Source organism: Chrysemys picta, chromosome 4 (assembly GCF_011386835.1).
Source record: "Chrysemys picta bellii isolate R12L10 chromosome 4, ASM1138683v2, whole genome shotgun sequence".
NCBI classification, from domain to species: Eukaryota; Metazoa; Chordata; order Testudines; family Emydidae; genus Chrysemys; species Chrysemys picta.
Window position 1 is genome coordinate 105,806,234 of NC_088794.1, and position 24,492 is coordinate 105,830,725.

The window sequence follows — 24,492 nt, forward strand, 5'->3', positions numbered from 1 at the left end:
GAAAGCTTATGCTCAAATAAATTTGTTAGTCTCTAAGGTGCCACAAGTACTCCTCGTTCTTTTTGCTGATACAGACTAACACGGCTACCACTCTGAAACTTTAATTTTTGTTTGCACTGTTGCTTTAATTGGAGGTTTGTTTATATTTGGTTACTTAGTATCTTGTTTAGTTAAATGCTTTTTACAATATAAAAACATTATTTTTCCATTGGTGCAATTAAAACTTTATTTTTGGTTATGTTACTGTTCTTTCATAACGAAAACCATTTACAATCCATCCATTATGAGTCATCATTGCATTTAACTCAGAAAATCCTTTCAATAAAGCTGAAATAATTCATAGGGTTTTACAAAAGTACACAGGGAATGTTCCACTTCCACCACCCATGCACAGCGCCCCCTCTGCTTCCCCATGAGGTAACAGCCACACTTGTTCAGTCATGAGACTCAAAATATGAACAATAGGCATCCCTGACAGTATTTCCCCAGGTGCTAGCGTTTTCTGTGATAAGCCTTGCTGACTGCTCAAATCGCCAAGCAAGTAGCTGAACCTCAGCCTCTCACCCATTGTTAAGGCTTCTCCCCTTGCTCTCACATATACTGTAAAGAACACAATATGTAATTAGAATGATCAGAACAATTTTTTTCCCTGCTACTTCCTACCTCTTCTGTCAACAGCCCCATTTGACTTTCAAGGCCAACTGCACACTGGACTACCATTTTGCCACTACTTAGGTAATAGTTAAAAGGTTCCTTCTAGCCAATCAGCCTCAGTGTGGCTTCATTAACCAGGACATCAGGGGATAAGCCAGGTCTCCCAGAATAACCAGTCCAACTTCCACACCTTTGATGTCCATGGTGATCCTAGGGGCAAACAGTCCTTTCTCCATTAATCTAAATAGAACCAAGCCCCAAGAGATCCTCACATCATGGACTGTTCCAGACCACCCTCCATTTATTTCTGTAAAACTGCCACAGTGGTCAGCCTTTGAAGCAGCCTGGCAGGGTGGAGGGGGCAGATGATAGGTACATGTGTTCCATAAACTGTCCAATGCAGTTTGGAAACCCCATGCATGCAAAGCCATCAACAGTCTCTTGACCATTACCTAGCTTCACGACCTGGTTAGACAGCAGATCTGCATGAAAACGTCTCCAACAGCTGATCTCCCCACGTCTAATTGGCTGGCTACAGCCCAGTAACATTCTGGGGCATCAGCCTCCAGATGGCAATGGTGACCTGCTTCTCCACAGGGTGTGGGGTACTGCATGTTGGTACGTTGTAACTGGAGCTCTGGGGTCAGTTCTGCACAGATCTCAAAAAAGATAGCCCTCCCCACCTTGAAATTCTCTGACCCCTACTGGTCATGCCTGCTCTGCATAATAATCCTGTCCCAGCAATCCATGCAGGTTTTCTGGGCCCATAAATAGTGCTGAACTGTTCAGCTGATCCAGGAACTAGGCCTCTAGTTCCGACAGTTCAGCACTGTCTTTTTTCTCCCCCTTGTCCTGCTGCCGTCATGTCAGAGTGTTCTGCAGCTGCTGGAGGAGTTGCTGCTGCTACCATAGAATATTCTCCTGCTCCCACATCACCTGCTCAGTTCTGAAATGGGTGAAGTCCTATTCTGAAGTCACCCAGCTTTGACACTGTAACACAGCTCAAGCAGCCTCTGTGTATTTGCACTTGTCACCTTAGCATCGCAAAGCATTGCTGGGTCCACGCGAGCTGACAGCAATTTGAAAATGGCATGAGCCAGCCACAAAGGAAGCATGAATTGGAGACAGTGGAAACACGGGATTTTTTTTAAAAATTGCACTAACTGGCTTCCCACAATTCAAAGCCCAAACAGTCCCAGGATGCATGCTGCTTGGCAGTGAAGCAACAAACCATGAGATATACATACACACAGAACACGACTCCTTCTGTTAGCAGCAAGCTGCCACTGCCTGGTCACACAATACGAATTGAAGCAGAAACAGATATTCCATGTGCATGCTATTGGTGCGAGTTGCGTGTTGCAAATTACTTGATGCATACCAAAAACCTTCAGATTAAACCCCTTGTGTTGAAATACCATAATGTGGAAGTTCAAGATTGTGCCATAAAATTTGCTCTTGTTGCAGAAATAAAAAAAACACTAGGTTGCTTTAGTTCCCTCTTCATTTTCATCAAGATGTTGCAAGCATTTTCATTGCTTCAGTACCTGGAAACCCTTCAAAACAGAACTTGGTGGGGTGGGGTTATGAAACTCTCTTCCACATATATGCCCTTCTGGCTGCACAAATAACTAAATGTGTGAAAGTGTGGTACAGATGGAAATCAGGGCCAATATTTTACAGAAAAGAGCAGCATCTTTCCAAAGTGTGCATGAAATATATCAATAATGCTGATATTTTGTGAAGTAACCTTCAATCGCATGGTAGTTGACTCACTATTCACCATAGGTTACCTGTTCACTTTCAAAACCTGTTTTGCTCTCCTTTAAACATTGCTCAACATGACCAAATATGTGAGCCATAGATCACAAAAAGTCAACCCACACCTTCAATTTAATTATACAGTACTAGTAATACACATTTAAGATAACTACTAGCTTTTTTCTCTAAAGCCTATCAAATATCAAACAGTTTAGTCATGCCAGAGGAGGCATAATGCCATAATTGCATCTATGAACCTTTGTAACATTTAGACAATGCGCTGCAAAGGTTAAGATGTATAGTACATATCATTGCAGATCTGCTTCTCTGATTAATCTGAGGAATTTTATATAAGAGAGAAAAGTAACTAAGACAAAATGCATTTTCCTACTATCGTCATCAACTTATTTTGATATTGTCATCAACAAACTTGACAAGATCTTATTGAAAGTCAAGTTTACATTTTTGAGAGTTTTACATTCTTTGTCACTTTTAAAAGAAAACTCTCACCTACGTATTTTTAACCTCTTTCCAATGTTCCTTACAGAAAAAGCAATAGAGCCTGATCCAAAGCCTGTTGAAGTTAATGGGAAGGCGCCCACTGACTTGAATGGGTCAGGCCCATATGGCACAAGAGTCAATGATAACATTTTCACAGGGAGAATGTCATTGTTTTCTGAATTAGCTACTCCCTACCACATTGAGTGGTGACAATAGCTAGTTGTCACCGCATTAGCAGCAATCAACCCTAAAGTTTCAACTACCCCTACCCATTGCGCAGCACCTAGAAACTATTAATGCTCCCCTACCTCTTTTTGTTTCTTTTTAAAAAGGAAAATGCCCTCTGAACAACCTGGAAAACCTAAAAAATAAATGGAGATGGTAAATTCAAGTGATTCTCACTGAGGCCTGGTCTATACCTAAAACTTAGGTCAATTTGGTGCATCTTTGAGAATTTTTCACACCCCCAGAGATGTAGTTAAGCTGACCTAAACCATGGTGTAGACACCGCTAGGTTGCAAGAAGAATTTTTTTATCAATCTCGTTACTGTCATTCAAGGGGATGGCTTTACCACAGCAACAGAAAATATCCATCTGTCACTGTAGTAAGGCCTATTGTACACAAAAACATTAGGTCGACATAACTCCATCACTCAGAGTGTGAATAATTCACACCTCTGAGCGTCATAGTTAAGACAACCTAAGTCCCCATGTAGATAGCTCTAGGTTGACATAAGAATTCTTCCATCAACCTAACTACCACCGCTCAGGGAGATGGATTTCCTATGCCAATGAGAGAATCCTTCCCATTGGCATAGGTAGTGCCTACACAGAAGCGCTAAAGAGGCGCGGCTGTATCGCTATAGCATTTTAGGTATAGACAAGCCCTAAATGTCTACACTAGTGCACTACATGCAGTACCAAGTCAAATGCCTTACAGAAGTCTATGTAGATTACATCAACACTATTACCTTTATTAACTACATTTGTAATCTCATTTTAAATAAAGTTACTTTGACAGGATCTATTTTCTATCAATCCATGTTGATTAGTATATTACTCTCCTTTAATTTGTTATTAATCAAGTCCCATATCAGCCACTCCATTATCATACCCAGGATTAATGTCAGACTGACAGGCCTATAATTACCCAGGTCAGGCCATTTATCCTTTATAAATATTGGCACAACATTAGCTTTCTTCTAGGCTTCTAGAACTTCTCCAGTGTTCCAATATTTATTGAAAATCAACATTAACAGTCCAGAGGGTTCCTCAGTCAGGTCTTTTAAACTCTTGGATTCAAGTTATCTGGACCTGCTGATTTAACAATGTATAACTTTAGTAGCTGCTATTTAACATCTTCCTGAGATACTAATGGAATGAAAAGAGTGTTATCATATTATATCTGAACATCATTGTTGAACACTGCTGCCTTTTCTGCAATATTATTGATAATTCTACCATTTCTCATCTAATAATGGGCCAATACCAGTGTTAGGATTCATTTTGTTCCTAATATACTTTTAAAAGTTAACTCTGCTGGCTATGGATTTAGCCTGGTGTACCTTTGCTTCCCTTATCAGTTTTCTACAATTCCTAGCTTCTGATTTGTATTCATTACTATCAACATCCCCTTTCTTCCATTTGTTATATATTTTATTTTTAATGACTGCCTTCACTTCCCCTCTTCACCAGTTCATTTTTTTAACAAATACGGCCTTCTTCCTTGCTTGTGGAATTACGGCTTTTTGGACTTCTAGTAAAGTGTTCTTAAACCATTCCCAATTATCATTCACATTTTTCTGATGACATTCTTCCTCACAGCTGATTTGGTTCGTAATTGTCGTCAGTTTTGTGAAATTGGCCCTTTTGAAGCACCAAAAGTATCCAAGTGGGGAGTTATTCTGGAACAGCTGTAGCATTTTAAATTCTCACCCTATCCTATTCCAAAATAGCTTTTCCATGTAGACAAGCCCTTACACCTCTATAGGTATAACTCCATTGACATCTGTGGAGTTGTTCCTGGCCTACACTGATGTGAGAGCAGAACCAGGCCCTTCCTCCTCACCTCACTGCACCTCATAAACTCTACAAGAGAAGTAGAGATGGGCTAGACAATTGCTACTTCACAAATGGAAAGACCTCCCGCCCTGCATTCAGGACTGGCACAGTTAAAATGACTGAGGCTGTGCCCTATGAGCAGATTGTTTATAACACAAATGGTAAATCACTTGAGGTAGCCTGGTCTAGTAGTTAGAAGAAAGGACTAGGAATCAGGAGATCTGTGTTCTAGCCCTGTCTGGCAATGTCATCTTGAGCAAGTTACTTAACTGCTCGGTGGCATGACTTCCCCATTTGTAAAATGAGGATAATATTTACCAATATTTATAAAGTGCTTTGCCATACTTTGTAGGTACAAAGCAGCAAGGGGGAGAGGAATAGCTCAGTGGTTCAAGCATTGGCCTGCTTAAACCCAGGGTTATGAGTTCAATCCTTGAGTGGGCCACATAGGGATCTGGGGCAAAATCTGTACTTGGTCCTGCTAGTAAAAGCAGGGGGCTGGACTCCATGACCGTTCAAGGTCCCTTCCAGTTCTAGGAGATGGGATATCTCCATTATTCTCATTACCCTAATTTTAACCACTGCATCCCAACTTGGTTTACTCCAAATCTACATATCTAAACACTGTACAACCTTAGCCTGTATCCTTTATTTTATGACAGTAAACAGTTAGCAGAGGATGGGAGAGAAGAGACTCCAAACAGTGAATCTCAATGCACTTCTAGGCATGCTTTTCATGTGAAATATTTGCAAATGAAACTCTGATGCAGCATTGAATTCCCACGAGAAGTGCTGTTCTCATTATGTCTTCTGTGTGTATACAAGATTCTGCTGTGTTACTTGTATTGCCATTTCCAACAGGGACTTGCGAGAGAAAAAGGATGGAAACTCAGACAGAATTACTAAACTGTAACACAAAGATAGTGAACTCTAATGCAATGGCATCAAATTAAAAGGCTGGGGAAGTTGTTAGCCCATGTAAAAATTGGGGGGAAAAGAGCTTTATTCCACACTTTTGAAGCATTCTTCAAAGCACAGAGAGCCTACTAAATGAAGCTGTCCTGTTAATCTGCCTAGAACGCCTCAGATCAGCTCCAATTACAAAAGAAATCTAGCCTGACATTTTTAAGAGCAATTATTTTTTTATGAAGAGGAAATAACTGAGAACTAGAAAGGCACATTAGAAGCTAGAAGACACACCAATCAGGAAACAGTTTAAGATCCCCATTCAACTCTATTTGTTGTAAAGTTTTCAGACCCTCTGAATGCTCCAAATTTTACAACCAGCCAAGTGGCTGGGAGACAGGATACATATTGCCAAATAAATTTAAATGCAAAACGAAGCCTCTTGTTTCCCAGAGCAATAGAGGGTGATTATAACACTTTGTAGTCTTGAGGAAAAGTTAGGCTCTGCTGCTTTTATTCATTCTCCTACCAGGGCCCAAGTGTTCCCCTTCTGTGCAAAAACACACAGAGAAGAACAAATCTTTACAAAAACTTAGTGACTCTGAAAAAGACATGGAGTTGGCAAGTTCTCATCTCTGGTCAACAGCACTGCCAGCCTCAAGCATTTAGAAAACATGAGCTGATCCCTCCCCGTGCCCAAATTATAAATTGGCTTTAAAATCATGAGGGTTTTTTTTTTAATAATACATTTTTGGTTCTTTTTTCTTTCCCTTCTGATTTTTTTAACTTTTAGGGTGCATTCAGGTCATATTTTCTTCACAATCACAGGGGCTAAAAATGAACTTTTAAAAAAAATGAAAGCTGAAATTTTCACATATTCAAATGATTCCAGGAGCTGGGGCTTAAAGAAATGCCCCATATTTCACAAGACGTGATTAAAATCATGATAGCAACACTGGGGTCTATGAATCAGTGTATGTATGGAACAGGCAAAGGCATGGGTAATAGGAGTCAGTGGATACTGATCCCAGTCATGTGACAAGGATATTACTTTTTTGTAACCCTGACTCTTGTTAAGTGACTGGACCAGGAAATAAAGTTCAGGCTCTACTAACATTCCCATGTATCACACCTTTATTTCATGATTTCAATACATAAGAACAGCCATACTGGGTCAGACCAAAGGTCCATCTAGCCCAGTATCCTGTCTTCCAATAGTGACCAATGTCAGGTGCCCCAGAGGGAATGAACAGAACAGGTAATCATCAAGTGCTCCAGTTCTTCTCACCCGTTCCCAGCTCCTGGCAAACAGAGGCTAGGAACACCATCCCTGCCCATCCGCTAATAGCCACTGATGGACCTATCCTCCATGAATTTATTTAGTTCTCTTTTGAACCCTGTTATAGTCTTGGCCTTCACAACATCCTCTGGCAAAGAGTTCCACAGGTTGATTGTGAGTTGTGTGAAAAAATACTTCCTTTTGTTCGTTTTAAACCTGCTGCCTATTAAATTCATTTGGTGACCCCTAGTTCTTGTGTTATGAGAAGGAATAAATAATACTTCCTTATTTACTTTCTCCACACCAGTCACGATTTTATAGACCTCAATCATATCCCCCTTTAGTCATCTCTTTTCCAAGCTGAAAAGTCCCAGTCTTATTAATCTCTCCTCATACGGAAGCCGTTCCATACCCCCAATAATTTTTGTTGCCTTTTTCTAAACCTTTTCCAATTCCAATGTATCTTTTTTGAGATGGGTCAACCGATCCACACACAGAATTCAAGATGTGGGTGTTCCCTGGGTTTAAATAGAGGCAATATGATATTTTCTGTCTTCTTGTCTTTCTTAATGATGGCCAACATTCTATTCACCTTTTTGACTGCCACTGCACATTGAGTGGATGTTTTCAAAGTACTATCCACAATGACTCCAAAATCTCTTTATTGGGTGGTGTATTCCCAATCAGCCCATCTTTTCCCCCTGCCCCAGCCCTCTCCAGGGCTGTTTTAAGCCCTTCCAGGCAGGAGCGGGTGACCACCCCGCTACAGGTGGTAACAGCTAATTTAGACCCCATTATTTTATATGTATAGTTGGGATTAAGTTTTCCAATGTGCATTACTTTGCATTTATCAACATTGAATTTCATCTGCCATTTTGTTGCCCAGTCACCCAGTTTTGAGAGATCCTTTTGTAGCTCTTCGCAGTCTGCCTGGGATTTAACTATCTTGAGTAGTTTGGTATCATCTGCAAATTTTGCCACCTCACTGTTTACCCCTTTTCCCAGATCATTTATGAATATGTTGAATAGGACTGGTCCCAATACAGACCCCTGGGGAACGCCACTATTTACTGCTCTCCATTCTGAAAACTGACCATTTATTCCTACCTTTTGTTTCCTATCTTTTAACCAGTTACCAATCAATAAGAGGATCTTCCCTGTTATCCAATGACAGCTTACTTGCTTAAGAGCCTTTGGTGAGGGACCTTGTCAAAGGCTTTCTGAAAATCTAGGTACACTATATCCACTGGATTCCCCTTGTCCACATGCTTGTTGACCCCCTCAAAGAATTCCAGTAGTTGTAAAGGCATGATTTCCCTTTACAAAAAACATGTTGACTCTTCCCCAACAAATTATGTTCATCTATGTGTTTGATAATGTTGTTCTTTACTATGGTTTAAACCAGTTTACCCAGTACTGAAGTCAGGCTTGCTGGCCTATAATTGCCAGGATCACCTATGGAGCCCTTTTTAAAAATTGGTGTCACATTAGCTATCCTCCATTCATTTGATGCAGAAGCTGATTTAAATGATGGGTTACAAACTACAGTTTGTAGTTCTGCAATTTCACATTTGAATTCCTTCAGAACTCTTGGGTGAATACCATCTGGTCCTGGTGACTTATTACTGTTTAGTTTATCAATTTGTTCCAACCTCCTCTAAATGACACCTCAATCTGGGACTGTTCCTCAGCTTTGCCACCTAAAAAGAATAGCTCAGGTTTGGGAATCTCCCTCACATCCTTAGCCATGAAGACCAATGCAAAGAATAAATAGAAAACTAAATCTTTGGCAAAAATGAGCCACCTGACTCCCTTGGCTTGGAAAGAAACCTGTCAGAAAATTGAAGAAGATGAAGGCAGTGCTTACAAATTCTCATACAAAAAAGTGGCACTAAACAGAAATCAGATGGGGTAAAATTCTCTGCTACATATGGCAAGTCCACAAGTATTGGAGAGCTATGATATGTTTGTGTGGGTGTATTAAGGGGACTGCAAACTGCTGGACAAAGTCATTCAGAATATTCAAGAATATTTTAATTCATACAGGAATAACAATTGTGTAAATTATATTTTCTTTTCAAGTAAACAATATGTTACAGGCCTTTATAATAAAGGAAAGTAATGTGGAACTGAACAGCTAATAGATGTACTCACAAGAGTGAATTATTTATGGTATAGCTAATAACCTGGTCACAGCTAGGTTAATTTAAAAAATGGACTTGATTTTGCAAAGAACAGTGGTTACTTGCAGGGCTAGTGAAAATTGTGCTTCCCCCAAATGAAAGTGCTAATTAGCAAGCAGTGAAAGAAATAAAATATATCTAAGTAAAAATTGCATATCCAGACATAACGACAGAATATGAGCATAAACAAATGGCAGAGACCAGATTTGTTTCTAATAAATTTGAAGGCAATCACAACACAATGCAAAGATTTCCAGCACAAGGGGTATGATGTCAGGCAGGCAGTAAAAGCAACCATTTTGCAAAAAATGTGTTTCTCTCAGCACAAATTACAAAGGCAGACAAAAGCAAAATAAATTAATGAACATGCAGCTGGAAGACAAAGCTTCAATGATGATGATGATCATGCAGAAACAAAGTTCGTGTTGGAGCTCATAATAAATGTACAAATCAAGATTATACAAGAGATTAGTTTATGACATCAGAAATAAATGAACAAAAAATGAGCTTCAAAACAGATACCGCAGCTGAATGAAGCACAACCATACTCAGCATATAAAAAAAAGATTAGTGACTACCCAGTGTTAAAATCTATATAATAAGATTCCAGGATTGTCACTCTGTGTGTCACTCTGAAGCCTAGAATGGCTCGTGAGTCTACATGAAATGATGGAAACAGCTACAAGCTTGGCTGAGAGCTCTTTTTGTTCAGAATGTCATCAAGTTCAGTCATCACTAGGGTTTGCGGTCTGTTACCATCCAGTTTAAGTTCTCTGCCAATTTTGTTTTTACACACATGACTTTACAAATTACACCCATGTGACAGCACAGACATTCAGCTACTGGCTGAACATTAAGCTTTTTTCATACAGTAAGCACAAAAATTAGTCCATGTAGTAAAGGCATACTGGCATGGCTGTATAACAGGAAATACCATTCAGAGTTTGAAATAATGGGACAGGAAATTTCATGTGTGCTTGTGTTGAAGCGCTATCTACAAACACAGATCATCAAATGGGCTATGATTTGTCTGAAGAACAAGATCAAAAGATATTCTGAACTAACGTCATGAAATATTTATAGCACATGAAAGTCATAATTTATCATATTGATATAATTCCCTATGTTGCCAAAAATAATTGTTTCATGTAAAATCCCATAACCACTGAGAAAGTAAAAGCTGACCTTCAATGAATTCTGACACCATCTGAGTGGGTTAACATTATGGTCACCATAATAAAACCAAAAAAGTTAGAATATTTATAGATCAAAAGATTTGACTAAGACCATCAAATGTGAGTGCTACCTTATAAGAACCAGTAGGATGTCATGCTGAAACTTCAAAATACAATAGTATTTTTAGTATTTGGGTACAAGGCAAAAGTTTTGGCAGGTCCAAATCAATAAAGAAAGTGCAAAATTCTTCACCTTACATTTTTATTTTGATACATATATTTTTAAGCACCTTCCCTTCAGGATTGTCGCAGCTCCTGAAATGTACCAAAGCTTCTTGTCTCAGATTGGTGAAGGCAATCTGATGAAACATTATCAACAGCAAAAAGAGAGACTGCATAATGTTCTGCAGAATGCCAAAGAGAAGAAACTGATATTGAATAAGAAAAAAAATGCCAGATTAGGCTGTATCAGATGTGTTATGTAGGACAAATAATCAGTGATAAAGGAATTTGAATGGACCAAATTAAAATGGAGACAGTCATCCAAGAAGGCCTTAAAGAGATGCATAGATATGTTGACATGTCTAAACAAATTAATCCTTAATTTGTCACATTAAATGCTCTACTCAGAATGTTGCTTGTGGTGCACCTCTACCCTGACATAATGCGGTCCTATATAACGTGAATTCGGATATAACGCAGTAAAGCAGCACTCCAGGGGATGGGGCTGCTTTACCTTGTTATATCCGAATTCGTGTTACTGCAAGCAGTTCCTCTGTGCCCGTGTTACTTGCTGTAGCCCTCCCCGGGCCCCCCACCCCAGCTCACCTCCGCTCCGCCAAGCCAAACAGCTGATTGGCACGGCAAACTTGGGAGGGAGGGAGGAGAAGCAGAGCTGCTGTGCGCTTGTGGGAGGAGGCAGAGGCAGAGCGGAGGTGAGCTGGGGCAGGGGGGCCGCAGCAAGTAAGGGGGGGGGCGCAGAGGAACTGCTCCCTGCCCCAGCTCACCTCCGCTCTGCCGCCTCCTCCTCCTCCTCCCACGAGCACGCCGCTCAGCTCCACTTCTCCTCCCTCCCTGGCTTGCCATGCCAAACAGCTGATTGGTATGGCAAGCCTGGGAGGGAGGGGGGAGAAGCGGAGCTGTGGCGCGCTCGTGGGAGGGGGCGGAAACGGAGATGAGCTGGGCAGGGAGGCCCGAGGAGGGCAGCAGCAAGTAACGGGGGGCGCAGAGGAACCGCTCCCCACTCCAGCTCATCTCCGCCTCCTCCCCTGAGCACACCACCACTGCCGCTCCGCTTCTCCCCCCCTTCCAGGCTTGCTGGGCCAAACAGCTGATTGACACAGCAAGCCTGGAAGGGAGGGAGAAGCGGAACGGTGGCAGCGCACTCAGGGAGGAGGCAGAGCGGAGGTGAGCTGGGGCGGGGAGCGCTTCCTCTCCTTACCCCGATGTAACGCGGTCTCACCTATAACACAGTGAGATTTTTTGGCTCCCAAGGACCGTGTTATATCGGGGTAGAGGTGTAATATCAAGGAGTGATTGGCAAAAAAAAAATATTTTGGAAATTTAAAAAGTTGCCAGAGAAACTCCTATACTGAAATATTTCAAGATTAATGAAGAGCTGTAAAATTCAATTGATGCAAACTCATAGGTAATATGATAGCCCAATGACTGAAGTTTATAAAGATGAAAAAACACAACAGAACAATGCTCAGAATGAAATTTATTCTTTTTTTTTTTTAATTGTGAGTGGTTCCATGAATGTTTATGGGCAGAAAATCAGTCAAGATAGTGTGACTGGGTTGGGCCAGATAGCTACAGGAGAGTGATAGAAGGCAGATATACTAGCCCCAGATTAAGCAGCTCCCTTTTCCCTGGGTAAGGTAACAGGGCAGTTTCAGAACAATCAGGAACTTGTTGGAACAAATTAAGGCAGACAGGCTAATTAGGACACCTGGAGCCAATTAAGAAGCTCTAGAATCAATTAAGACAGGCAGGCTAATCAGGGCACCTGGTTTAAAAAAGGACCTCACTTCAGTCAGTGAGGGGCGCGTGTGAGGAGCTGGGAGTAAGAGGCGCAAGAAGCTGAGAGTGAGTAGGCATATTACTGGAGGACTGCGAAGTACACGCGTTACCAGACACCAGGAGGAAGGTCCTGTAGTGAGGATAAAGAAGGTGTTGGGAGGAGGTCATGGGGAAGTAGCCCAGGGAGTTGCAGCTGTTACAGGAGACACTATAGTCAGCTGCAATCCACAGGGCCCTGGGCTGGAACCCGGAGTAGAGGGCGGGCCCAGGTTCCCCCCATCCCCTCAACTCCCTATTTGATATAAGAGGAGTTGATCTGGACTGTGGGTCCCACAAGAGGGGAAGGTCTCTGGCCTGTCCCCCGACCCATTAGGTGGGCCAGCAGAGACTGCGGGGATTGTTCTCCTCCTTTTCCCAATGCTGGCCAGTGATGAGGTTAGCCGAGTGAGCGGCAAAAGGAGCCAAACTGAGGACTGCCGTGAACCTCTGAGGCGAGCAAATCTGCCAGAAAGCACAGAACCCACCAAGGCAGAGGAGGAACTTTATCACAATAGCTACAGATGATAAACTGTTAAAAGCCGTATTACAAAACCCATTGTGCAGTATACTGCCTACACTTTAGAAAATGATAATGAAATACAGGTTTGGTATGGATTTTTTTATTGTGGCCATGCTTTCAAAATCACCTATAAACACTGCAGCAGAGAGCTTCAGGAAGAGACATTTGGAATAAAGCACAACCATTTCTGAAACAAAAACAAAAACATAAGATGTTTCAAAAGTGAAACATAAGATGAGTCAACTTTACGAAAGCATAAGAGAGTAATTGTAGATGGGTGGTCAACAGAAAAACCCCAGGCACCTCCAAGCATAAAAACTTGTAGGGATGAAACTGTAGAGAAGAAATTGCTGCTTACGAGGGGATTCTGTTTAAAGGACATTGTGACATTACACCACACAGCATGGAGACAAACACTAAGCATAATCCACAGTGCCAATCTGAGTACTGATCAGTATAAGAATAGAGTCCAAAGTGTCCTATTCTGGCCAGGCACAAATGTTGCTATTAAAGATAAGAGGATAGATTCTATCTGGCACCGCACAATTACCCAGCTAGTTAAAAATGATATGGCAGGGAATTAGTACAGAAACAATACAATGGCAAGACTGCCAAACAATTACCCTCATTGCTGTGGGCAGAGAATGTTACATTAAAATGGAGAGTGGCTCAGAATCTTCAAAGGATAGACCATCCACACCCTGGTTATAACTATAAGCACTCCAGAGGCTCAGTCCTGCAGGAGGAACAGAAGACATCTAAACAAAACCAAGGCCAACACACAGCTCTCTTCTCCTGAATGCTACTGACAGTGCTTGTACACTGACAAAACGACAAATGCTCACACAGTCCCTGACAGTGAAAAACATGAGCAGCACCAAATGCAGGATCTGAGCAGCAATCTACCTCAGACCATATTAAAAAGAATTGTTTTGGGGACAAAAATTGGTCATGTTATTTTAAAGTCAATGAGATTCAAAGATTAGCCATTACAGACAAATGTCTAATAATACACAGAAGAATCCTTTCATCTGTAAGTTTATCTACCCTGTCTTCCATTCTAGATGTCTCCTTTTTTTGTGTTGATAGTGGGTTTTATTATGTGTTCATTGTTATGGTTAGTTGATAGTATGTTTTGGTTGCCTTTTACTTGGTGGGGTGGGGAAGGAAAATGCAACAGTAGCCACAAAGCCAGTGTATACTTATGCCTCCTTTGTAAATGTCACCTGCAATGAAGACTACAAGACAACAAAAAGTGCAGGAATTAATGACTGACTGTCTTAAAAACAATGGATAGGATACAAAAACCAAAATATTCCTAATGTTTCTTATAGCCACCAAATTCAGAACAATCATTTAAAAATCAAACCTAATTTATGCTTTTGGTCAAAAACAAATTAAATTATCTGAAACCAATGAAATCTTAACTTCACTATTGAATTAACTGAATTTAATCAGAAAAATCATTGTCTACAATTTTTATGGGACCAAACTTCCTTAGTGTCAGATTTGGTATCCTTTTTGCCAGTAATTTCTTATCATTGCAAGGCTGCTTCAAGAAAAATATTTATAAAACTCTCTTTTTGTTCTGCTAACCCTGCAAGCTAAACATGTTCCATTTATTTTTAAATTAAGTGAAAATTAGCCAGGTGTGTTAGATAAGCTTTCTATACACAGGTCTAAATATTGACAAAAGGAGATGTGTCACTGGAAAAATCATCAGTCTAGCAATTATCACGTTAGCATGTTAAGTGGAAAAAAGATGTGAAACTTCCAAATGTGTCAATACAGATTATTTCATTTCCACCAGCTATCAGCTATACTGTGAACATCAGTGCCTTAATGTATACTCAGCATCAGGTCGGCTCCCGCAAGCAAATACTCTCCTGTGTCACGCAGAGTCACCAGGTCTTGAGTAAAATCATATATGTCTCTTTGCAATTCTGAGCACTGTATCAGGAAGTGATTTCTTTGTAGGCAGATGGAGGATAGCCAGAGAAACCCTCCTCCACTCTCGCACAAGCCTCTAAACTTCCCACTTCCTGGCTCTACATATTCAGTAATTTGTCAGCCACAGAATGTACTTTCCCCTTCTCCGTGTATTTTGCTGTCATTCATGTTATCATTTGTTAATCATAGTTTCATACTTTTTCTCTGTAACTGCACCTTTGTATTGCTTCTGCCAGTCTAAGAATTTTGCATATACAATAGATCTCTGGAATTAAGTGATTTAAACCAAAAATGAGAATATCCTTCATAATTTTCTCTTAAAGATTAAATTTCCTTTATTAGCAAACAGCGGTGCACATGGGGGAGTTGAATGGAGAAGAGGAGACAAGAATATTCACACATACAGGAAAAAACAAGTTCTTTTATTTAAAAATGTAAAATGATTTAATTCAGTCTACACATCCCTCACACACCAGGTTCGACCTTGAAACCCTTCCTCTTGTCAATAATCCTGGTGATTTAGTAGGAGTACGCATGTGAATATGAGTTGCAGGTCAAGCTCTAGATACCTAATTTTGGCGTGGAGCTTAGAGAAAATGTTCGCCACTATGCACCATGAACAGTTCTGAGATAATTGCTTGTAACTTTATTTCTGAGGCCGATGGTTCTTTCTGTTATTGATGTGTGTGATGGGGTGTACAAACCCCACAACGGGCAACAAGGGGCTAAGGGATTATTTTGGGCTCAGCCAGCCCCACCCCACCACAGCTGCAGCAAATGCTCCATCTGCTGGAAGAATTAAAAGACAGGGAATTAGCTCATTTGGGTGGCAGAGCTGGAGGTGAGCTGACCTGCAGCCCACAGCTCCAGCCGCGCAGAGCAGAGGGAAGCCTAAAGGTTCTGACGCAGCTGCCAAAAGGAGCCCTCACTGAGGGAAGGGAGGACCCACTCCAGAGACAATCAGAGAGGGAAGTATCCTCCTATCCTCCACCTGTGGACCCTGGACATGGGTAAACACCTCTTACTTATCTTGGTTTGGACTTCCCCAACAAGGGAAAGCCTTGGACTAAGCTGACCTACAGGGGGGGAAGAGGAAGAGGCCCAGGGAGGACAGCCTTAAGCAGCTTCAGTTGCCAGACCATTAATAGCCCAAAGTGGGTTGGAGCCTGGTGGAGTGGGAAAGCCCAGTCTCCGCTCCCCACAACCTCCTTGGCAGTCAGGGGTTGTGGCCATGACCACTAGGCCATGCTCCTGATTCAGACCCCAAGTGAGACCATTACAATGTGATATAACCCCATTTAAACAAAAAATTGCATCTACTTTCTTAAAGGTGATTTCACTTACGCTATGAGACAAAAGGCACTTTTAGTAACCATCATGCCAATACATCACTGTGATGTGCTATCAACATATATAGTGCTTGAAACAAATCCCTGTAATGTCTAATGGAAAGAACCCCTCTGACTTCAACGAGTGTTTGATCATACGCTTAGTGAATGGCCCCTAACCCAGACTAATCACCTTCTTCTGATAGCTTCATTTAGCGACATGATGACTATAACCAGTGTATCCTGGAATGAAAGGTGGATGGCCTCATGGAGTCCACACCTGTTATGCATCACAGGTATCTGGATAGGTATAGAATATATACCTTGCTATCTTCATGTGCTCTTGAAGCAGCATAGCTGAGTTGCCATGCAATATTTGCAAAAAGTTACAATGTAACTTTGTACAACAGCTCTTTCCTGGAGGATGTTAGGAAGGGTCCCCTGCATTTTAGTTGCTCTGGTGATTAGTGTGGCAGGGTGTATTAAAATCCCATGAAAGGGGCTAGAATTTAAACAGGCCCAGAGATGGGACTGAAATGAAGACCCCAGAGAGTGTCAACCATTTGTTGAACTTTATTACCACAGAAGGAGGCTGAACTTAAAGAAGTGACATGGCTGGAGACCTGGAGCCATAAGAACCAATAAAGGCAAAGAGTCTCCAGGGAGAGAGCCCTGAGGGGTGGGCTGCTCTAGACCAGAGCAGGCATGGACTTAGAGATGCCCAGAAGGGGTTGAGAACTGAGCCCAGAGACAGGGCTAAAGATGTTAACAAGGGCACTGGGACAGGCCCTGTGGGACCTTTTACCCCAGAAGAGGTTCATTCATCCATTTTAGAATATGTGTGACTTAGCTGGAATGCTGAGCCACTGAAGACCCACCTGATGAGGGCAACAGTCGGTAGGGGTCACCAGGAGTACAGAGCGAGTGCAGGTTCACATCCAGTTGACAGGAGGCACTCATCAAAGGTCAGCGTGCCCCATTACAGTTAGGCTCAGAGGTTCCTAATTGGTGCCTTGAGCCATAGAACAAACCCACAAATAGATGCTTGAGACGGCTTCCTTCAAAATAAATCTGCACACACTAAATTTGTAATATGCAGTGGAGTCTTTGAACTGCCCACTTTTAAGAATATTTATAAGAGCGTACTAGATTCCTCAATGAAAGAGTTCACAAACAGGTGACTTGCTCTTAACATATCATGCCACAGAAATGCTATATCAAAAACTGTTCATTAGAGAGAAGTGATTGTGGTCTCCAGCCATAGAAAACCAGAAAAGCCAATGTGGACTTGCTTGGAAGTTTTGAAATGAAAAACTAGGGGACTATAATTGCAAGTAATCAGAATAATGTTGTTAAACTTAATCCTGCAAAGGTAAGATTAGAGCTATTTATGTTCAAGTACAAAAAAGGCAACAAGGTTACAGCTTTTGTTACCCTGCTCTTTTGCTGATTACCATTCCAGGAGCCCATTATTTTTTCACACTGTATTTGAATTTCTCTTAACCACAAAGAAAAGAGCTGGCAGCCAGAATTAGTCTTTATTTTCCCTTTCTCTGTATATTTTTAAATATAAGACACCTTCCTATTAATCTGCAGTTGTCCAAGATTTTCTGGAGTCATCAGATTGGGTGTTGGATTAGGCTATCTGTTCTGATTAGAATTAGGGTAATTGTTAATAAAAAATTTCTCATAGCCAATCTAAACTATGTACAATGTATGGAAGGGCTTTTGTACACAATTCTGTATTTGAAGGAAATGTACATTTATTTTTCTAGTTATTACCTCCACGCTTTTTCTATTAGTCTAAATCTACCTAGTATCAAAAAAGACAGATACCAACTTGGTAAATATAACAACATATAGGTTATTTGGGACAGATTAAAGATTTTGGGACAGATTATGTTACACAACCTTCCCCCAAAATCATCCATCTGAAGTGGAGTCCCAGTGGCCCAGTGAGCCCACATCCCCATTCCACTGGAAGGTGTGCCACTGGCCAGCACAGGGCTGAAAATGGGCAGTCCTGGCACTGATTCAGTGCATCTCCCTGAAATTCTCTGCAAATGAAGCACCCTCACCAGAAATTGTGTCCCTTCCCCCCCGGCTTCCTCCCTGCCAGCTTTATACAGCTGGCTGGCTAATCAGGCCCACAGGTGCCTACGCTCAAGTTATCAGGGCATGGTCTCCCCCGCCAGCCCCAACTAATTCCCCTTAATTGGAGCAGGCTAACACGGACCTGGCCAGGATCTCCTGGATCTCCTGGCCAGCACCCTGTTACAGGAAGGTTAAGGGGTGACTTGATTACAGTCTATAAGTATCGATCTGGGGAACAAAAAATTAACAATGAACTCTTCAATCTAGCAGAGAAAGGTATAATTCAATCCAATGGCTGGAAGTTGAAGCTAGATAAATTCAGACTGGAAATAAGACAATTTTTTAACAGTGAGAGTAATTAATTATTGGAACAATTTACCAAGGGTCCTGGTGGATTCTCCATCACTGATAATTTGTTATTCTAAAAGATCTGCTCTAGGAATTATTTTGGGGAAGTTCTATGGCCTGTTTTATACTGGAGGTGAGACTAGATGATCACAATGGTCCCTTCTGGCCTTGGAATCTATGAATTTTGCAATGCCTGTGGAAGGGACCGTCTCCTTAGCTTTGTTGATGCCAGAAAAATGAACTTGGCTTTTAGTAACAGAGCCATCTAAACTGGCACAAGTCCACACTAGAACTGAAACCATTTTTGTGACCAGTGCATTGTTGCTTTTTCCAGCTGCTCCATCTTGGATGGTACTGAGAATTAATGAGGCAATTTTAGAACCTATCAAGGCACTCTGACAAAGTCCCTTCTCACTCCCTCGCATATCTAAATGAGCAAAGTATAGACATTATGTACTGTCCTAGGGTCTTGAGCATTTTTATGCCTACTCTCTATTGGGATCACTTGTCATCCTGGCTGCTGCCAAGAGGGAATGCCAGAGGCAGCAGGCGTCTACTCCTAAAACAAGAAACGCTAAAAAACTAGATTTGTTCTGTAGAAAAATTTATTCCATGGCAGGGTTACAGCTTAGAATCACCAACCAGCAGGTGTCCTGGTTTTAATATCTGGGATGCTATTCTAAAAATTAACAACAAGTTGCCTGAGGATGCTAAGCAGAAGTTCCTTTTGCTGGTAGATGAAGAAAAGTTGGTGGTGAGAACTTCACGTAAGGCTGGTTTGGACATGACTAACTTGGCTGCTAGGATTATGGCCTCTGAGCAGGTGCATGTGGCTACAGTCTTTGGGATCAGGGGTAGCTCCAGGCACCAGCGCAGCAAGCACGTGCCTGGGGTGGCATGCCGTGGGGGCTGGCGTGCCGGTCTCTGTGAGGGTGGCAGTCAGGCAGCCTTCAGCAGCATGCCTGCGGGAGGTCCGCCAGTCCCGCGGCTTTGACAGCAATTCGGCGGCAGGTACGCCGAAGGTGCGGGACCGGCAGATCACCCGCAGAAACGCCACCGAATCCACGGGACCAGTGGACCATCCACCGAAGGCTGCCTGACTGCCATGCTTGGGGCGGCAAAAAACATAGAGCCACCCCTGTTTGGGATTGCACCAAAAGGTTCAGCAGACAATGCAGGACCTAACATTTGAAGAGTTATCCCTCTTTTCAACTCATGTGGATGATAAAACTTCACAGTTTAAAGGACTCCAAGGCAACTCTGAGGTCATTGGGTATATATACTCCTATCCTGTCCAGGAAGCACTTTTGTCCTCAGCTGTCCCACAGATACTCCACTTTTGTGCGTCACCAAGACTTATTGAGGAAAAAGAGTAGGAGTTATAGACACAGACAGACTCTTGCTTTTGCTTCTTCTTCAGCACCCCCTGGTCCATCAAAGTACCTTGGGGTTACTAAGCAACCATTTTGATGGTTCAGCCAAGGATGCCAGACTAGTCTCCATGATTCCAATTGCTCCTTCCCCTTTGTTCACAAACCATCTATCCCATTTCGTTAGTGCTTTTTCTGAAATTAATTTGGACCAATGGGTCTTATGCACTGTGGAATTGGAACACATCTTTCAGTTTGTTTCTTCCCTTCCTTTCCACCCTCCCTCCCTGTCCCTCTTCAGGGTCCACTCTCACAAGGAACTCCTCCTCCAGGAAGTTTGATCTGTCATCTAGGTTGGAGCCATAGCAGAGGTTCCTCAATGTCAAAGAGCAAATGGGGTTTTATTCCCATTTTTTTTTCTAATCCTGAAAGCAAATGGAGGTTACAGGCTGATTTTAGACCTATGTCAATTCAACAGATATCTATAAAAGATATAGTTTCATATAGTCATGCTGGCTTCTATTATTCCCTCCCTGGATCCTGGAGATTGGTATGCTGCCCTGGGTTTAAAGGATGCCTATTTTCATGTGGCAATTTATCAAGGCCACAGGAAAGTATTTTAGATTATCAATCTCATTACCAGTTCACTGTTCTGCCTGTCAACCTGTCAGCAGCTCTCCAGGTTTTTACAAAATGTATGGCAGTGTTAGCTGCCTTCCTAAGAAAGTTAGGAGTACAAGTCTATTCCTACCTAGACGACTGGCTTATGAGAGGCTGTTTCAGGGTTCAGGTACTGTCCAGTGTAACTTTTATCCAGTCAACTTTCAAGATATGGGGACTGTTGATGAACTCAGAAAAATCTATTCTCCCATCAGTTCAGATGATACAATTTATAAGAGCAGTACTGGACTCTATCCAAGAAATTTCTTTTTGATCCATTGGGTAAATCTTGAGATCTAAAACAATCACAACTGCACAGAATTGTTGAGGCTTCTGGGACATATGGCCTCATACACATATGTAGTCCGGTATGCCAGATTACATCTCAGGGCTCTACAAGTTTGGCTGGCCTCAATATTTTTGACTGAGTCATCACCAACTGAACACTGTGCTCAGAGTGCCCCTTCACATTTTAGACTCTCTAGACTGGAGAACAAACCCTGCCAAACTTTGTGGAGGAGTTCAAGTTGTCTCTCAGCCTTTGCTAATGTTAGTAACAGATGCATCTGCCCTGGCTTGGGGGAGTTCATCTGGTTTCCCTTCAGTTGCAGGGGTTATGGTCTGCAAAGGCCCCTAGGTGGCGTGCCAGGTTTTCCATTCCCTTTTCAAGGGAAAATGCCTGTTCACTCTTACAGACAACACAGCGGCAATGTTCTATCTCAACAGACAAGGAGGGGGCCACTCATCCCTGCTCTGACAAGAAGCAATTTGTCTATGGATTTTACCAACTTGATTGATCTCATAGCATAAGAATGGCCATACTGGGCCAAAACAATGGTCCATCTAGTGGCTGCCAGATGTTTCAGAAGGAATTAACAGAACAGGCCAATTACTGAGTGATCCATCCCCTGTCATCCCATCCCAGCTTCTGGCAGTCAGAGTCTTTGGGACATCCAGAGCATGGGGTTCTGGCCTTTCTTATACTGTTTTCTTTAAAGACAAAGTTTACCTGTGTCCTCATACAAACTTTGTCTCAAAAGTGGTATCTAGCTTTTGTATCAACCAAGTGATTTACCTACCTTCGTTCTTTCCCAAACCAAATTCAAATAGAGAAAAAGAGAGGCTGCACACTCTGGATGTCAGAAGAGTCTTGGTGTTCTACCTAGGCAGGAACAAGCAGTCCTGTCCGTCTTTCCAGCTCTTTGTAGCAATTGCAGACAAGATGAAGGGTCTCCCAGTTTCTTAGAGAATATCATCTTGGATAGCTTTGTGTATTCGCTTGTGTTACAATTTGGCTAATGTCAGAGTGACAGCACATTCGACAAGATCACAAGCTGCTTCTGCTGCCTTATAGGCTGAAGTTCCCATCCTAAACATTTGTAAGGTGGCAACTTGAACTTCAGTGCATACATTTGCTTCCGATTATGCCATCACTCAGAAAGCTACAGATTTGGGTGAGTTGTCAGTCAGTTCCTTTTCAGACAGTCTCCATTCCCACCACCTGTTTTCATGGCTTGTGAGTCACTAAGAGTGGAATGCACACGTGCAATCACTTGATAAAGAAAAAACAGTTGCTAACCTGTTCTGAAATGTTGTTCTTCAAGATGAGTTGCACATGTCCATCCCATGACCTGACCTCCTACTCTTGTGCATTGGTGTTTTTCTGGCAAGAAAGAACTAAGGAGGGCCAGTAGAGTAACTGGCAGTTGTGTACATTCCACCATTGATTAACTACAGGTTATTTCCTGTCTTCAGTTTCAGTTTCTTTTCCTTAAACTTTGGGAAGTAATTAGAGCAGTCACACTGGGAAATACTATGGACTCCACTTACAATGGGTCCCAATTTTCCAGGCAACCTAAATAAAAAGCTGATTTCCCAAACCAAATCCAGGCTCTGTTATTGAATATACGTTCCAGGAAATATTTCATTGTTTCAGAATGTTTTCCTGATGTCCTCTTTCACCCCATCCCTGCCCTTCAAACTCTCTAGTCCTTCCTTCCTTTGTTTATCTCTTCAGTTCCTAGTTTCTCTTCACTTTCACTTGCTTTTCCTTCCTACTGCTTCTCCAGTGGATTGGTTAAGATGGACAAATTAGAATTTCCCCAGTTATTGGATTCTAAGTATCTTGCACTGTGCTCACTTTAGTTTTCTTCAAGTCATCTTCCCGTCTGAAACAAACCCATCCATCTCTCTCAAGGATCCTGTCCTTGTCATCCTCCTGTACATGTATGATGTAACTTAAATAAAAAGTATTGAAAGTAAAGAAATATACATTGAGACTTCATTAATACACCCCCTGAGGACTGAGTCCAGCTTCATGCTGAGTAGCTTCATCTCCCATTGATTTAAATGAGAGTTCAAGACACTCAGCATCGTGCAAGATTTGGCCTCAAGTCATGGAGATTTTAGACAATAATTTCCCCTGTGCTTAAATTTTAAAAGTGGTTGTCATAGTAACTGCCAGACATCGCATATGGTACGTCTGCTACCTCTGAGATAACAGCAACTTCTAACAAATTTACTTCACAATATGTTGTGAACCTATGTACGTTTTACAATTTTCTAGAGTGCCATGCAAGGTAATGTTGTTCCCTGACATTCTCCTCAAGTGAATGCTCATTTTATTACTTTCCCTTTCATAATAGGCAAATATTTTTACCATCCTCTTTGTCTTTTTATTTCCCCTTTTAAAAACCTCCTACTAATAGCTGCACAATGTGAAAGATTACACCGGGGGAAAAGAAAGGTCTGTCATTGGGAAGGAAAGATGTACATGTGTGTCATTGGCTGACACTGGCCTTTTAAGAAGGAAGAGGCCAGTGTACTTTTGACTCATCCGCTGTCTCCTAATAGGGTTTAAGCAATGGCATCTCAATGGGCCATATCAACAATGAGTCAGGAAAAGGGCCAGGTGAGAGATGTCTGGAAGTAAGAGAAAGGCAGGTGAGAACTTCCACAGACCAGGGAAGTGATAGGAGATCCTTGATGGAAGCTGTAGGTGGTTCCTGGAAGTAGGAGAGCAGCAAGAGGAGTTTACCAGGTAACCTCCCCAACCAAAGAGACACAGCTGGAGAGCTTGAGAATGATGCAGGCAAGATAGCAACAGAGGGAGTTGCCTCCTGACTTCTAGGCCAGAGAGCTGAAGCCAAGATCCAAAGAGGACTGAAGGGAGGAGAACAGCTTACCTGTTGATATATTCATGCTGGAGAGCTGGAGCTAGCAGTATAGTGAGAGGGCCAGAGATAGTGATGAATCCTGTCCTGGTGAGGATGATCTGTGTGCAGAGAGACTGTGGGAATTCCTGCTGGGAAGAGCAGGGTTGCTCTGGAAAAGCTGGGGTGGCTGTCCTGGCAAAAGGAGAGGACCAAAGAAGAGCTTGGCTGTGATGGAAGATGCCAGAGAATAGTATGCATTATGTTGATGGACCAGAGGTTGTGATATTTTAAGAACTATATGTAAGCAGAGTCTGAATGAGCAATCTTCTGACATCTAGTAGTGAGCTGTGGAAAAGGACTTCAGGAGCTGATCTCATTTGCATGGGCATACCCACCATGCCTAGGTGCTCAGCATGATGGGATTGCTTGCCCAAATGATCACTTGTGGCTGGTGTTGGATCCCCAATCTCCTTGTTATTGGGGCAG

General features: G+C 42.1%; 1 long non-coding RNA gene across 1 annotated transcript in view; it reads right to left on the bottom strand.

Annotated features, from left to right (window-relative positions):
- Positions 1-24,492, bottom strand: part of LOC135983160 (uncharacterized) — a 66,020-nt gene that overhangs the window by 8,677 nt on the left and 32,851 nt on the right. The window lies entirely within an intron of this gene.